The sequence below is a fragment of the Rhinoraja longicauda genome, chromosome 6 (assembly GCF_053455715.1).
Source record: "Rhinoraja longicauda isolate Sanriku21f chromosome 6, sRhiLon1.1, whole genome shotgun sequence".
NCBI classification, from domain to species: Eukaryota; Metazoa; Chordata; class Chondrichthyes; order Rajiformes; family Arhynchobatidae; genus Rhinoraja; species Rhinoraja longicauda.
This window is the reverse complement of record NC_135958.1, coordinates 78,936,594-78,950,894: the sequence shown is the minus strand read 5'-3', so window position 1 is coordinate 78,950,894 and position 14,301 is coordinate 78,936,594. Positions and strand designations below refer to the sequence as shown.

The window sequence follows — 14,301 nt, the reverse complement described above, 5'->3', positions numbered from 1 at the left end:
GAGTACTCATGTAAGTGTTTGCAACTTATTAAAATATAAGAACTGGGAATTGATGGGAACTCCATTGAACACATCCATTAGGTGCAATCTCAGATTTCTTAGAGACACAAAAGAATGGAGTGGTTGTAATCTGGAGCAAAAAATAAACCTGTGGAGGAACTCAGTTAGTCAGGCAGCATCTGATGAGCAGAATGAAGGTCGATATTTCAGGTCGAGACTCTACATCAGATTCCTAAGTAATGTTAACTATTTGACATTTAGGCATAAATTCTTTAGTGGACATGGCAGGGTAGATGTTAAGATGTTTCCATGAGTGGAGAATGTGGTTAGAGAGGGCATCGCCACAGCTCGGGGGCAATTATTTAAAACTGAAGTGCTTCTTGCAGAAAATGGTGAATCTCCAGAATTCTTCACTATAATGGGTTAGAGAGGCTTGATCTTTGAGTGTATTTAGAAAATAGGTACATTTCAGGGAATTGAGGGTAATAGGGAATTGGCACAGAAGAAAAGGGGAAGCCTGGGGTAAGCCACGATCAATGAGCTAAACTAAACTATTGAATAGTGGTTAGGTTTGAAGGACCAATTGGCCAAATTGGTGGCCACTCGGTGACCAAAGCCCGAGAGTGGAAGAAAGCTCTAGCTCACAGTACTTTGGTGTAACAAGTTATTAAACAAATCTGTTGGATCACAAAGCTATGTTCCAGTATATGTGATGTCACATTCTTACCGTGAAACTATCTGCCTTCATAAGGTCATAAGGAATAGGAGTAGAATTAGGCCATTCGGCCCATTAAGTCTACTCCTCCATTCAATCATGGCTGATCTCTCCCTCCTAACCCCATTCTCCTGCCTTCTCCCCACAACCTCTGGCACCTGTACTCATCAAGTATTACCTGTGCAATGCCTTCATTGTACTAATCTTTACCATTCCGGTGATAAATTTTAAACATGTACCAAATTGAATTGTTACAATCCTGTGTTTTTGTTGATTGATACTAATCGGTTTCCTAAATACCAACTATTTAATCTACTAATTCTAGCAAAAGGTATCTGAATATCCTGCTTTTAATTCCATGTCTGAAAATTATGATTCTAGAAACTGTGGTGCTCAGCATTCTTTAAATGGTCGCAAGTACTGTAATTCTAGTTGGAATAATTAGTAAATCTACTGTTCTGGAGCTTATTGCAAAGTGATTTTTAATGGAGAAATATTGAGAAGATTAATATTTTTTATCTTGGTGAAGATATTTTGTGAATCTCAGTTCTTTATAATGATTTAAATTAAAAATATTTAGTCTTCCAAATTCTAGGAACAGACTTTCACCATAAAAGCTACACAGAAAAGACTAATGTGACATGGGATGTGTAAAATGTTGATGCACTAAAGCACCAGCAACCATTTGGTCAATGCACCTCCTCTAAATTTTATTTGCAGCCGAGGCCTTGACACTGAAATTAAGTTGCAAAGCTGTTTTTTTAAGGCTGGGATTGTTGCCAGGTACGGGGATGAAGGGCGGGGAGTCGCAGATGGTTGATCAGCAGGATGCAGTTGGGGAGATCAGGGGCTGGAGATTGAATAACTTGGTGGATAGCAAATCAGCAGTTGGTCAGTAAGGGGAACTGACAGGGGATGGGGAAAATTGTCAGGTCCAGGTAGGTGGCAGCATGTGGAGTTGGTCGTATGGCGTGAGGGGGTTGGGGGAATAGTGGGGGTGCTGGTGAAGGAGGTACGGGGGTTGATTGTGGGAGGGGGGAATAGGGGTTTGGTGGAGGATGAAGGTCAACAAGGTTGAAGGTTCAGGCTTCACTGCCAAAAAAAAATCATATTGAACTGGCAGTGCCAAATGGCAGATACCCCAAATCATTGTGGAACAAGTTCCCCAGCTTCAAAACGAGCAGGGCGTTATATCATCCAGTGGATCCTGCTTTGGCAAGCACGCTAGGGTTACAAGGATGACACATGCAAGAAAGTGCCGAGAGGAATTTCATGGAGGGGCTAAGAATAAAGAAATAAAAGCAGTACTTTATTCTGCCACTCTCGCCTCTTTCACCATTCAATTAGATGCCATTTGTGATGTTTTGAAAAACTTAACTCACTACTAGATGCCAGTTCCTTGAAATAACAGGTTCGGTGTGTTTTCTCCTCTGTAAGAAATAAGATTGTGTACCAATCATTCAAATGATGCATTAATCTTTTAATATAGCACAATCAGCAAACATTATAAATTCAGCATGTTTCACAGTGATTGATCATACAGTCTCTGGTGCCTGAAGCATGACCATAACTTGCACTTTTCGTCATCGAGATTCACTCAACAAATGATGCATGCAATGCCCCCTAACGCTTTGCACTCTACATATGGGGCCAATTAAGGCTTCTGCTTCTCTTCAACGTAGGAAAAAACCCCTGAACAGTATTCCTAATGCACCAGCATCTGCTTTAAATATACCCAAAACATTGATGGACTCTACACAAAATTCCAACAATGGATCTCCAAATCAATCTCTGACACTACATTAATGCATAGCTTTGATGCAGTTAATAATTCCATGATTTCTGTGTTACCTGGAGGCACCATGCTCCATGAAAGCACCATCAACAAATGAGAAGCCACAATTCCATTGAATTAATACCTAATATCTTAGGAATTGGCTCATTTTTGGGCATACAGAAAATACAATTTATAAATTTGCATCACCACTTCAGTTTTTTTACTCAGATAGGTGAATCAAAAAGACATATGTTTAAGGAGAGAGGGACAAGATTTAATGCAAACCTAAGGAGCAACTTTTTAACTCAAAGAATGGTGAGTATATAGAATGAGCTGTCAAAGGAGGTAGTTGAGACAGATACTGTAACAGCATTTAAAAGACACTTGAACAGGTACATGGATAAGAAAGGTTTAGTGGGATATGGGTCAAATGCGGGAAAATTAGAGTAGTTTAGATGGATAATCTTGGTAGGTATGATCAAGTTGTGCCAAAAGGCATGTTTCTGTGCTGTATGAGTTTATGACTCCTGTTCCTGCCTCAAAGGTGACACCAGATTGATCTTATTTCTATGAACATCAATATTTCATGAAATACATTTTGATGAAAGGTCACTGTTTCTCTGCTTCTAGTCTTGCTAACAGTGTTGAAGTGTTGATGGGAGTTAGAAATGGTTCATTCATATTTATTGGTCAGGATGAGAGTATCCTAATTAAAATATTTCCTTTCTTAAACTAAAAAGTTTAAACAGATATGGTAATACATTAACTCAACTGCTGTTTTTAAATTATTATTGCCTCTTGTCAGTGAGACGATTTCCAAACTTAACAGCACTGTAGGCCATCTGAGAGGAAGCAGCACATATCGTTACATACTTTGATTTTTGGCATCACCTCAGAGAGAAAGGAGGGAAGTAAAACTTTCCTTAAGGGAAGCAGATAGTGCAGAAAAGAAAATAACTGAGTGGAAATTCAGTAAAGAATTTGCTAAGAGGACATGACATTTTGAATAGCCATGAGGCTTCTCTATCTGTAATCTGCCACAGTTCTGAGAAAGTGACAAAGTATTCCACTCTGAGATGTAATTCAAGAAATTACTCTCTTGGAGAAAGCAGGTGTTTCTCCCTGCAGTATCCACCATGCTCTGCTCGTTACTCTGATGTAATTATTTCCATTTTCCATGATGAATAGCCTTCAGTGTTGTCAAGTCATATTGGGAGCAGCAATGTTTGCCTGAATAGGAAAAAGCTCGCTAAAAAAAAATCACAGCTTTCCAATTTCACATCACAAGATAATACTGATAATGCTCAAATGTAAATCTTGATATTCCCAAGTTTTACTCTCCTGATCTTCTTCAATTGCTATGTTTCAAATATTATGAAAAGGTGTAGCTTCTGACCTCCATGCTAAAATTACCTTTCATTGATTTGAATCACTCTTTAGTTTTACTTTTGCAATTTAATTCAATATAATATTCTGGATTTTTATTTAACAATCATGAACGCATAAAGATTATTACACAAAAACTTCCTACAATGGACAAAAAAATGTTTCAATTGTTTTAATAAACAAGACCTATAACAGCAAGGATTCATCTTCAGGATCCTCTCTGCAATATCTCCAGTGGGTGATGTCATGCAGATTTCTTAGCAACGAGAAACCAATACTCAACATGTGGTCTGACCTGAGCACCTGTTCATTTGACGATGGTTTTTACTGATTTGCATTCTACTGCTTTGATTTTGTTGGCATTTAATATTATGCAGCATAATTTACCCATCATAATCAACCCTTTCCCAGCGAATTCATTCAAAAATTGCCTTTTAACGACTAAAATATCTGCATTTTTCCCTCAAAAGGAAATCTTTTTTATTTAAAGTTATAAAATTTAATGCTATTTCTATTTCTAACCCTAGATCAAGCTCTACATTTTTTTCCTATGACAACATCTTGTTCTTGCTTGTACTTTTGGAGATTTTAATATCCTTTGTATAATCTTTTATTTACTACATTCTTCCACCAGTATTTCACGTCTGCTTTTTTTTAAACATCTTCTCTACATCTTCTCTTCCTGCAGCAAGACTATTTCCTCCACTGTGTCAATGCTCCATTCTTGGCCCTTTACTATTCCTCATTCACATTCCACCCTTTGATGTTATCTATAATGCAAATCAGTTTTTACATCTCCAACCCACACTTTCATTCCACGGGTAACTATTGGCACATTTGTCTTTCGAGCCATATTGCCATGCTAGATTTGTCAGCTGCTGGGCCCCAACCTTTAAGTATTTTCTCCATTATCTGCCTCCATTTCTTTTATCTTTGCAAATTGTACAGGATTTCTGATTTTTTTTTCCTTTGGGACGTTAAAGTGGAAGTCTGGAAGTAATGTTGAAACAAAGAAAATTAAGAACAGTCGAAAGAATTCAATGCAAAATCAGTAATGGAAAAGCAAAAATACTGCTGAAAATCTGAAATAAAGCAACAAAAATCTTGAAATACTCTGCAGTTCAGGAAGCATCTGTAAACAGAGAAATAGAGTTAACAATCCAGGCTGATGGCCCTTCATCCAAAGACAGAAGGTCACTAACTTGAAAGATTAACTTTTGCCCACAGCTATAGAAGTCTTGATCAATCTCATCACTGGACTTATGATATTCATCAACGTGGTCACGTAGGACACAATGGTTTAGTTTATTTTTTATATGTTTTACTAGGAGGAGTTGAAAGCTAATTTAAGTAATTTAAGAAATAGAAACAGGTTTAGGCCACCTTTAAGTAAGAAGTCATGGCTGATCTGACCTTGTTTTCACTGTCACTTTGGCTGCCTATACTCCATAACTCTTGAATCCTCAATAGCTCTATACTGTATTACAATATACAGATGCACTGTTTATAGCACAATGGAACTGTATAATTGGTATCTGACCTCATTATACCAATTCAGTCTACCTGCTAAAAGATTAAAAAACTACAAGTAATGGCCCAAATCTAAACTATAAGTAATGGCCCAAAACACAAACCTAAATGAAACCTGCATACAGGGCTAATGTTAATTCCGCAGTAATAAAGAATTGTGAAATTCGGACATCTTTTGTATTAAAAGAATTCATTGTGGTCTGCTCCCCATTCGGCATGTTAATATTTAACTTGTGCATTTCCGGGGAGAATGGAGGTGTTTTTTCAGAATCACATAAAACAGGAGGGAGGAAAGAGTATGAGAGGATAACAGCAAAACTTCTTTCAGGGGAAACCTCAAATCACATTGAGCAATACCCATCGGATTCAGAGATCAAGGCCTGAATGAACTACACATACCAGTTCACTGAAGCTTTGATCTTTACAGAGATCTGCTAGCACCAATTTGTTAATGATCAAATTTTCACATAAGAATTTATGAACATAAAAATTGATATCCTGGGACGGGAAGACATTTTGAATCATGCATAGCTCATTGCCTTCAGCATGATACAATGAATTGTGCAGGAAGGAGCTGCAGATGCTGGTTTAAACCAAAGATAGACACAAAGAGCTGGAGTAACTTAGCGGGATAGGCAGCATCTCTGAAGAGAAAAAATGAGTGACGTTTTGGTTTGAGACCCTTCTTCAGGCTTCTTCTGAAGCAAATCAAGGAAAGTCTGAGGGTCACTAAAGAGGTTGATAGTAGTTCAGCAGTGTTCTCTGGTTGTGGTAGGATGAATCAGTTCCCTGATAACAGCTGGGAAGAAACTGTCCTTGAACCTGGAGGTGTGCATTTTCACACTTCTATACCTTTTGCCTGATGGGAGAAGGTAGATGAGGGAGTGGCCAAGGCGCAACTCATCCTTGATTATACTACTGGCCTTGCCAAGGTAGCGTTTGGTATAAATGGAGTCAATAGAAGGGAAGTTGGTTGTGTGATGGTCTGGGCTACGTCCACAGTTCGCTGCAATTTCTTGTGGTCTTGGAAGGAGCTGTTCCCAAACCAAGCTGTGATGCATCCTGATAAAATACTTTCCATGGTGCATCTGTAGAGGTTGGCGAGAGTTGTAAGGAACATGCCGAACCTCCTAAGCCTTCTAAGGAAGTAGACGCGTTGGTGTGCTTTCTTGGTCGTTGACTCAATATGGGTGGTCCAGGAGAATTGTTGGCGATATATTAGCTCCTCGGAATTTGACGTTTTCAACCATCTCGACATGGGCACCATCAATGAAAACTGGGGTATGTGTTCCGCTTCGCTTCCTGAAGTCGATCACTATCTCCTTTGTATTGCTGACATTGAGGAAAAAATTGTTGTATCGACACCAAGACACGAGGTTCTCGATCTCCTTCCTATACTCCGTCTCATCATTATTTAGAAGGATGAGAGGAGATCACTAGAATTTAGAAGGATGGGAGGAGATCTTATCGAAACGTATAAAATTATTCAGGGGTTGGACACGTTAAAGGCAGGAAACATGTTCCCAATGTTGGGGGAGTCCAGAACAAGGGGCAACAGTTTAAGAATAAGTGGTAGGCCATTTAGAACTGAGATGAGGAAAAACTTGTTCAGTCAGAGAGTTGTGAATCTGTGGAATTCTCTGCCTCAGAAGGCAGTGGAGGCCAATTCTCTGAATGCATTCAAGAGAGAGCTAGATAGTGCTCTTAAGGATAGCGGAGTCAGGGGGTATGGGGAGAAGGCAGGAACGGGGTACTGATTGAGAATGATCAGCCATGATCACATTGAATGGCGGTGCTGGCTCGAAGGGCCGAATGGCCTCCTCCTGCACCTATTGTCTATTGTCTATTTAATATCTGGCCCATGATGGTGGCGTCATCTGTGAATAAGATTTGCACATGGCTGCACAGTCATGGGTGTACAAGGAGTAAAGAAGGGGGCTGAGAACGCATCCTTGTGGAGCACCAATGTCCCCTGGTTTGTTCTCCATCCTCACTGATTGGGTCTGTTGGTCAGGAAGTCGAGGATCCAGTTGCAGAAATGAGTCTGACACCAAGTCCCGCATGTTTGGTGATAAGCTTGGATGATATAATGGTATTAAAGGCAGAGCTTGTAGTCTATGAATCGGAGTCTGACGTAGGTGTCTCTCTTATCCAGGTGTTCTAGAGATAAGTGTAGAGCTAGGGCGATGGCATTGTCCGTGAACCAGTTGTGGCAGTATGCAGTGGGTCAAGGCCGCTGGGTAGACTGGATTTAATGTGTTCCATAACTAGCCTCTCAAAATATTTCATGGTGCTGGATGTCAAGGCCACTGACGGGGGTCGTTTAGGCATGAGGTCTTGCTTTCCTTCGGCACTGGTATGATGGTGGTCTTCTTGAAGTAGGTGGATACCTCAGAATAGAGCAGTGAGAGATTGAAGATGTCCGCGAATACTCCCGCTAGCTGGTCCACGCAGCTACTAAGATCAGTGCGGCACGGTGGCGCAGCAGTAGAGTTGCTGCCTTACAGCGAATGCAGCGCCGGAGACTCAGGTTCGATCCTGACTACGGGCGCCGTCTGTACGGAGTTTGTACGTTCTCCCCGTGACCTGCGTGGGTTTTCTCCGAGATCTTCGGTTTCCTCCCACACTCCAAAGACGTACAGGTATGTAGGTTAATTGGCTGGGCAAATGTATTTTAAAAAATTGTCCCTAGTGGGTGTAGCATAGTGTTAGTGTGCGGGGATCGCTGGGCGGCGCGGACCCGGTGGGCCGAAGGGGCTGTTTCTGCGCTGTATCTCTAAATCTAAAAAAAAAAAACTCCATCTGTGCCAGTTGCTTTTTGTGTGTTTACCCTCAGGATGGCCAATCTAACCTCTGCTACAGTCACTCTGTACCCTACAGTACAGAGGCACACTGGAGTCTGAAGGGCCTGGTGTCACCCCCTTGTTTGCCTTCTGCTTGAAGCGAGCATAGAAAGCATTCAGTTCAACGGGTAGGGTCGCATTATCACCAATGATGTTGCCTGACCTTGCTTTGCAGCCAGTTACATTTTTCTGTCAGTTAGCCTTTTACATATATAAAATAATTAAATTACTTACAGAGCTACATATTTGCACACTCATAATCCTGACCAATTGAGAATTCACTCAGTCTCTTACTTATCTCATCTGCAAAACTCTTCATCACAAACAGTGAACATCTCTGAATTATCCACTCCAGGTGCAGATAATTCCAGTGGATCAGTTCTCCCCAGAGAGGCATGATAAACACCTGATCTCACATTTGCACTTCAATTGTCACCTAACAGAGTAGAACTATAAATATAGTTACATGTACTAAACAGCAACTTTTCACATTAAACTTAACATAGGCTAACCCTGATTAATAACTACAATAGCTGCACGTATACTTTGTATTTAGTACATTAGTTAATATGAACACAATGATTTCCAAATTAAAATGATAAATGCTAGGGATAATCAGTAGGTCAGGCAGCATAATTCCATGTGAAAGCAAAAAATTACTTTCAACAGTACAGAAGGAGGCCGTTCAGCCCATCGAGTCCATGTAATCTCTTAACAGAACAAACCCATTCATTCTCTCTCTTCTCTGCCTGAAACGTGTCTACCAATGTCCCTTTGATTCATTTGTCTCTTACACTGAAGAATAATTTACAATGGCCAATTCACCTATAAGCACACTTTTGGGATGTGGGAGAAACCGGAACATCTGTTGGAAACTAATGACTTCACAGGGAGCACATGTAATCCCTAAACAGACAGCACCCAAAGTCAGGAACAATTCTAGGTCCCAGGAGCTGTGGGGCAGCAGGACCACCTGCTGCACCACCTTGCCACCCACATACTAAAAACCTTAATTAAAAACAGAAAATGTCAGAAGCACTCTCCAGCTCAGATGTAAATTTTGAAAGATGAATCAATGTTTAAGGTTAAAGACCTTTCATCAGAACCAGAGAAGTGATTTAGAATACAATGAGGAAGAGGGGGTGAAAAAAAAGGGAATATCTGTAATACATTGACAACTAAGATTGTTCAGATAACATAATAGCCTTTGGCACCATCTAGTCAACAGATAAAATCGGACATTTGGAGAAAAACGTAACAAATGAACGTGGAGGAAGTGTGAGATGGAGAAGACAACAAATGCTGGAAATCTGAAACAAATCAGAATGCTGGAAATGCCCAGCAGATCAAGCAACATCTGCGAAGAGAGAAAAACAGTGTTAAAACAGTTATTGGATTCAATATAGAGTTGCATGACAATAGACAAGAGGTGCAGGAGTAGGCCATTCAGCCCTTCGAGCCAGCACCGCCATTCAATGTGATCATGGCCGATCATCCACAAGCAGTACCCCGTTCCTGCCCTCTCCCCATACCCCCTGACTCCACTATCATTAAGAGCTCTATCTAACTCTCTTGAAAGCATCCAGAGAATTGGCCTCCACTGTCTTCTGAGGCAGAGAATTGCATAATAGATATAAGATAAGGTGCTGTTCCTTGACATTACATTGGTTATTGTTGGGAGTGTGTAGAAGAGCAAAGGCAGAGAGAATAGAATGGAAACGTGATGGACAGTTAACGAAACAGGTGTCCAGAAGGTGAGGATCATCTTTGCGATGTGAACTGAAGTATTCTGGAGATGGTCATCCTACCTGGGTTTGGTTTCTCCAGTGTAGAGTACTGCACTGCAAACACCAAAAGCAATACAATAAATTAGAAGTGTAAGTGAATTATTGTTTCAACTGAAAGGTCTGTCTGGGCTTCTGGTTAATGGCAAAGAGAAACTAAATGGCAGGCGTAACATCTCCTGCGGTAGCTTGTGAAAATGCCATGTCGTGCAATTACTCTCCGGGATGTCTGCAGCTGTACACCTTCATCAATTTATTTCTGGGTAAATGCAGCATAAAAATACTGATTGAGCAATTTCCTACCCTTCACTGTTTCTTCCAGCTATAAAGACCTTATTTTTAAAATCTACTCCGATGCATTGCCTTTGTCGGTTATCACCCACATTGTTAGAAGGTTTATATTAAATTTTCTACTTTCTCTTCTCTTAAACTGATGACTGCTAGTTGCTGAAAAATCATCTTCTTGCCATTGTGAATCTTCCCATTTCATTTGATGACTCAATTTAATTTTTGTCTCAATTTAATTTGTTCAAACTTAGCATAGAATGAATGTATTTCCTGTTTGAAAAGCATTAGGTTGTTGGTTTTAGTTTCTAAAGGAAATATAGCGTAAAATACTCGTTTCACTCTCTTGAGTGCAAATTATCAATCTTTAAGATAATTCCTAAGAGTTTTATTGTCACCATTGACGTTTTTATGGTAGATATTAGAACTGCTCATGACTCTGATCTGTAAGATTCTGGGAGGTGTTGACTTAGCACCTTTCAAACTTGGTGGTTTTTTAGAATGGGGCTCGTGCTCTCTGAAATATGAGTGGTTCCTCAATCTTACTTGATCTTTTCACTATCTAACCCAGTCCCTTACTTGAAATTGCTCAATCCAATCTTCGCATGACTTGGGTGCATGGTCTTTATGTAACTGAATCTATCTGTCCACTGGAAATCCAAGTTTTCACTCCCCGGAAGTCAGAGAGCACTCCTGCATAAATGGCCAAAACCATTAACTCTGCCTCATTGGAAAATGGTTGAGGTATTTCTAACACATGATCTAGCCTACAACAAAACAGCTTACCATAGTTTCAATACACAATTGTTAGCATTGTTTTCTCATCAATAAGATGTCTTTACATTACATCCCTTATCATCCTTCTCGAGCAGTAGATGCCATTCAACATTCCATCAGATTTCCACCTCCTCTTTATTTATAAGATTTATCTTCTTATATACTGCGTGCACAGTATCCCAGTGAGACTGCGACACACCCTTGTCCACTTACATCCCAGGCTAATGTGGATCACTGTGTTGATCATCATTTGCCTTCGCTGGTGACTTGGCACCTGTACAATATACCCCACCCGGGAAAATTATAGCACTAGGCAGAAGTTGAATCACGAATAGTCATTCTGAGATTGAGTGGCTTCCATAATATCGAAGGCAAGGCTTTCCCACTTTTTTGCCACATGCAGGCTTCCCGCCTTTTGCACTCGGGTAAACCCACTTGCTCACATGACTCAGCTGATAAGAAGTAGATTACTTTGACATTACCATTTTTGAGGAATTGTTTTCTGACCGCAACTCAGTATTGTGCCCCAAGTGAAACAGTTCATGTTTTTAAGCATCATCTCTGTACGAGTGGCTGTTTGACACGCTTCTTCAAAGGTGAAATGGTTTTGAATTCCCTCATTTGTCCATCTACAATAATCAGTCCTGCAACACTCAACCTAAAAAGGTCTAGAAATTATACCTACATTTCATGGCACCTGTATACTCACCAACATATCACATATCTCCAACCTGACTTGCAGCATCAATACCATCATCATCTGTTCATGGACAGGCACATTTCTCTGTCCTGCATCCTCCTCCCTGGGTCTTGATGGTATCAACTATCCATCTTTATTCATTCTATGTACTTGGCATATGGCTCAGACCAATTTGTTTGAGCTTAACTCAAAATAAAATTCTGTGGTAACCTCACATTTGATTATAATTTTGCTGCTTCCTCAAAGAGCAACATCCCAGACCTTTTGCAAGTGCAGTATCTATAGGTTCCCTGGTGTTGCTGCTTATTAAAGCCATTAACTGAGTTAGAACTGCCAATGAGTATATTTTATTGAAGGTAGTCAGCCCTTAACTAATATCAGGAGCGGGTTCAACATTATTACAATGCTATACATATAACATACACACAGTCCTTAGAGGTAATTGATCCTCATATGTACTTAAGTGACATTATCACATGTGGCAATTGCGACAGAAAGAGGAATCTGCATTAGGGTGAATGATGCCTGGAAGCCAAATCCAATTTCCCGATGAACACAACTTATGCCAAAGAAAATTGCAAACACTTCAAAAGAGCTGAATTTTGTGATTTACCCAGAAAAAAGGTAATGGGTCCAATTTCCAGGTAACAAACCTGCAGTATTTTAACGGGTGTAGAAACTATTATAGTGTGGGTACTATAAACATAAGGGCATAATGCTAAAATTAATGAAATGCTAAAACAAATTAAATGATAAAACTAAGTGCTGGAGGAAACAGAGACAGATGACATCTCTGGTCAGAACCTGTCAATACCCATGATGTACAGGGCAATGCCCATTACAGAATACAAGGAAATTGTCCTTGATTAGGGAGGCCAATGATTTTCTTGTGTACATGGAAGACTCCTGCAATTCTTTGTCCCACAAAAGAAAAGCTCTTTTCCCCCATCTATTGACTAGTTTGAGAAATGCACCCCCAGAATGTGGTTTCACTTACTGGGTGACATTTTTCTAAACATAGCACAAAAAGTAAGGAAATTTGTGTTTGGTAGATTATTTCTTTGTTGTAACAATGCTTCTTGGCAATAAATCTTATACCGTTGGAAAGCCTGTTTATTTCCCTTTTAAATGGTGCCACATTTGTAAGGAACATGCATTTGTGGGATGAGCAGCAGACCTGAGTATATGGGTTGCGCCCATGAAAAATTTCCCAAATCTCTGCCAATGCCAAACAGCTTATTCTGCTGTTGCTATTGACTCTTGTTTTGAGCTTCTGGTACCCCCAGGTGCTGACAAGAATGGGATGCCATCCCACAACAGTGGGTGACCAGGCTGGTGACCAGCATGAGGAGGAGGTGCCAGGCTGTTATGGCTGTGTATGGTTCTTCCACACGCTACTGTGGCTCCTGTTTATTAAATGAATAAATTGTTAAATTGCCAATATGTCTTGTTTCTTCAGACTTCAATCATCCAATCCACCAAACAACACCGAACAAGAGTCAATGGCAGAATAAGCTGTTTGGCATTGGCAGAGAAGATTTGGCAAATTTTTCATGGGCGCAACCCATATACTCAGCTCTGCTGCTCATCCCACAAATGCATGTTCCTTACAAATGTGGCACCATTTAAAAGGGAAATAAACAGGCTTTCCAACGGTATAAGATTTATTGCCAAGAAGCATTGTTACAACAAAGAAATAATCTACCAAACACAAATTTCCTTACTTTTTGTGCTATGTTTTTTATAATCAATAAAATTCCAACAGTCCAGTGCAGTTATTTAACACGTCAATGCATCATTGCCAGTTCAGACACTTAGAGCAATGAAAGTCTAAGATAAAAAGATTAGAACTAAGCTTTCGAAACAACACTTCTACATAAGGGATAGAATATGGAACCTTATTCCCCAATAAACAGTTGTGGTTGAGACTCAGTTGAAAATTTAAAAATGGAATGAGTAGATTTTACAAGGTAAGGGAAAATCAAAATAAATATGTGGGGTTAGCTAGTTACCAGAAAGTTGATAAGAACTAGTTATGTTGAATTAATCATGTCCCCTCAAGCTCTTGTTGCTCTAATATAGGTAACCCTAATTCTTTCAGATCTTAATATTCTTTATGCAGAGGGCCAAGTCAATATCAGAGCCACATGCACTGTAACTCAATGTCTGTAGAGACCTTGCTTGCGTGACCAGGGTGGATTATTGGCTAGCACCTGATATTGTACAAGTTGTTGCTAAGTGGTAGCACTCTTACCTGAGTCAGAAGGTTGTAGGTTCACAAGCCATTCCAGTAGGTTTATGCCTCATTGCAGAGTCTTCTGCACATATGACTCTTGATGAAGGTATTTATTCACAAAATGCTGGAGTAACTCAGCAGGTCAGGCAGCATCGCAGGAGAGAAGGAATGGGTGACGTTTTGGGTCGAGACCCTTCTTCAGACGGGTCCCAACCTGAAACGTCACCCATTCCTTCTCTCCTGAGATGCTGCCTGACCTGCTGAGTGA

General features: G+C 40.2%; 1 protein-coding gene across 1 annotated transcript in view; it reads left to right on the top strand.

Annotated features, from left to right (window-relative positions):
- The window catches only part of pitpnc1a (phosphatidylinositol transfer protein cytoplasmic 1a), a 186,527-nt gene that overhangs the window by 88,282 nt on the left and 83,944 nt on the right, over positions 1-14,301 (top strand). The gene's annotated exons all lie outside the window — the stretch shown is intronic.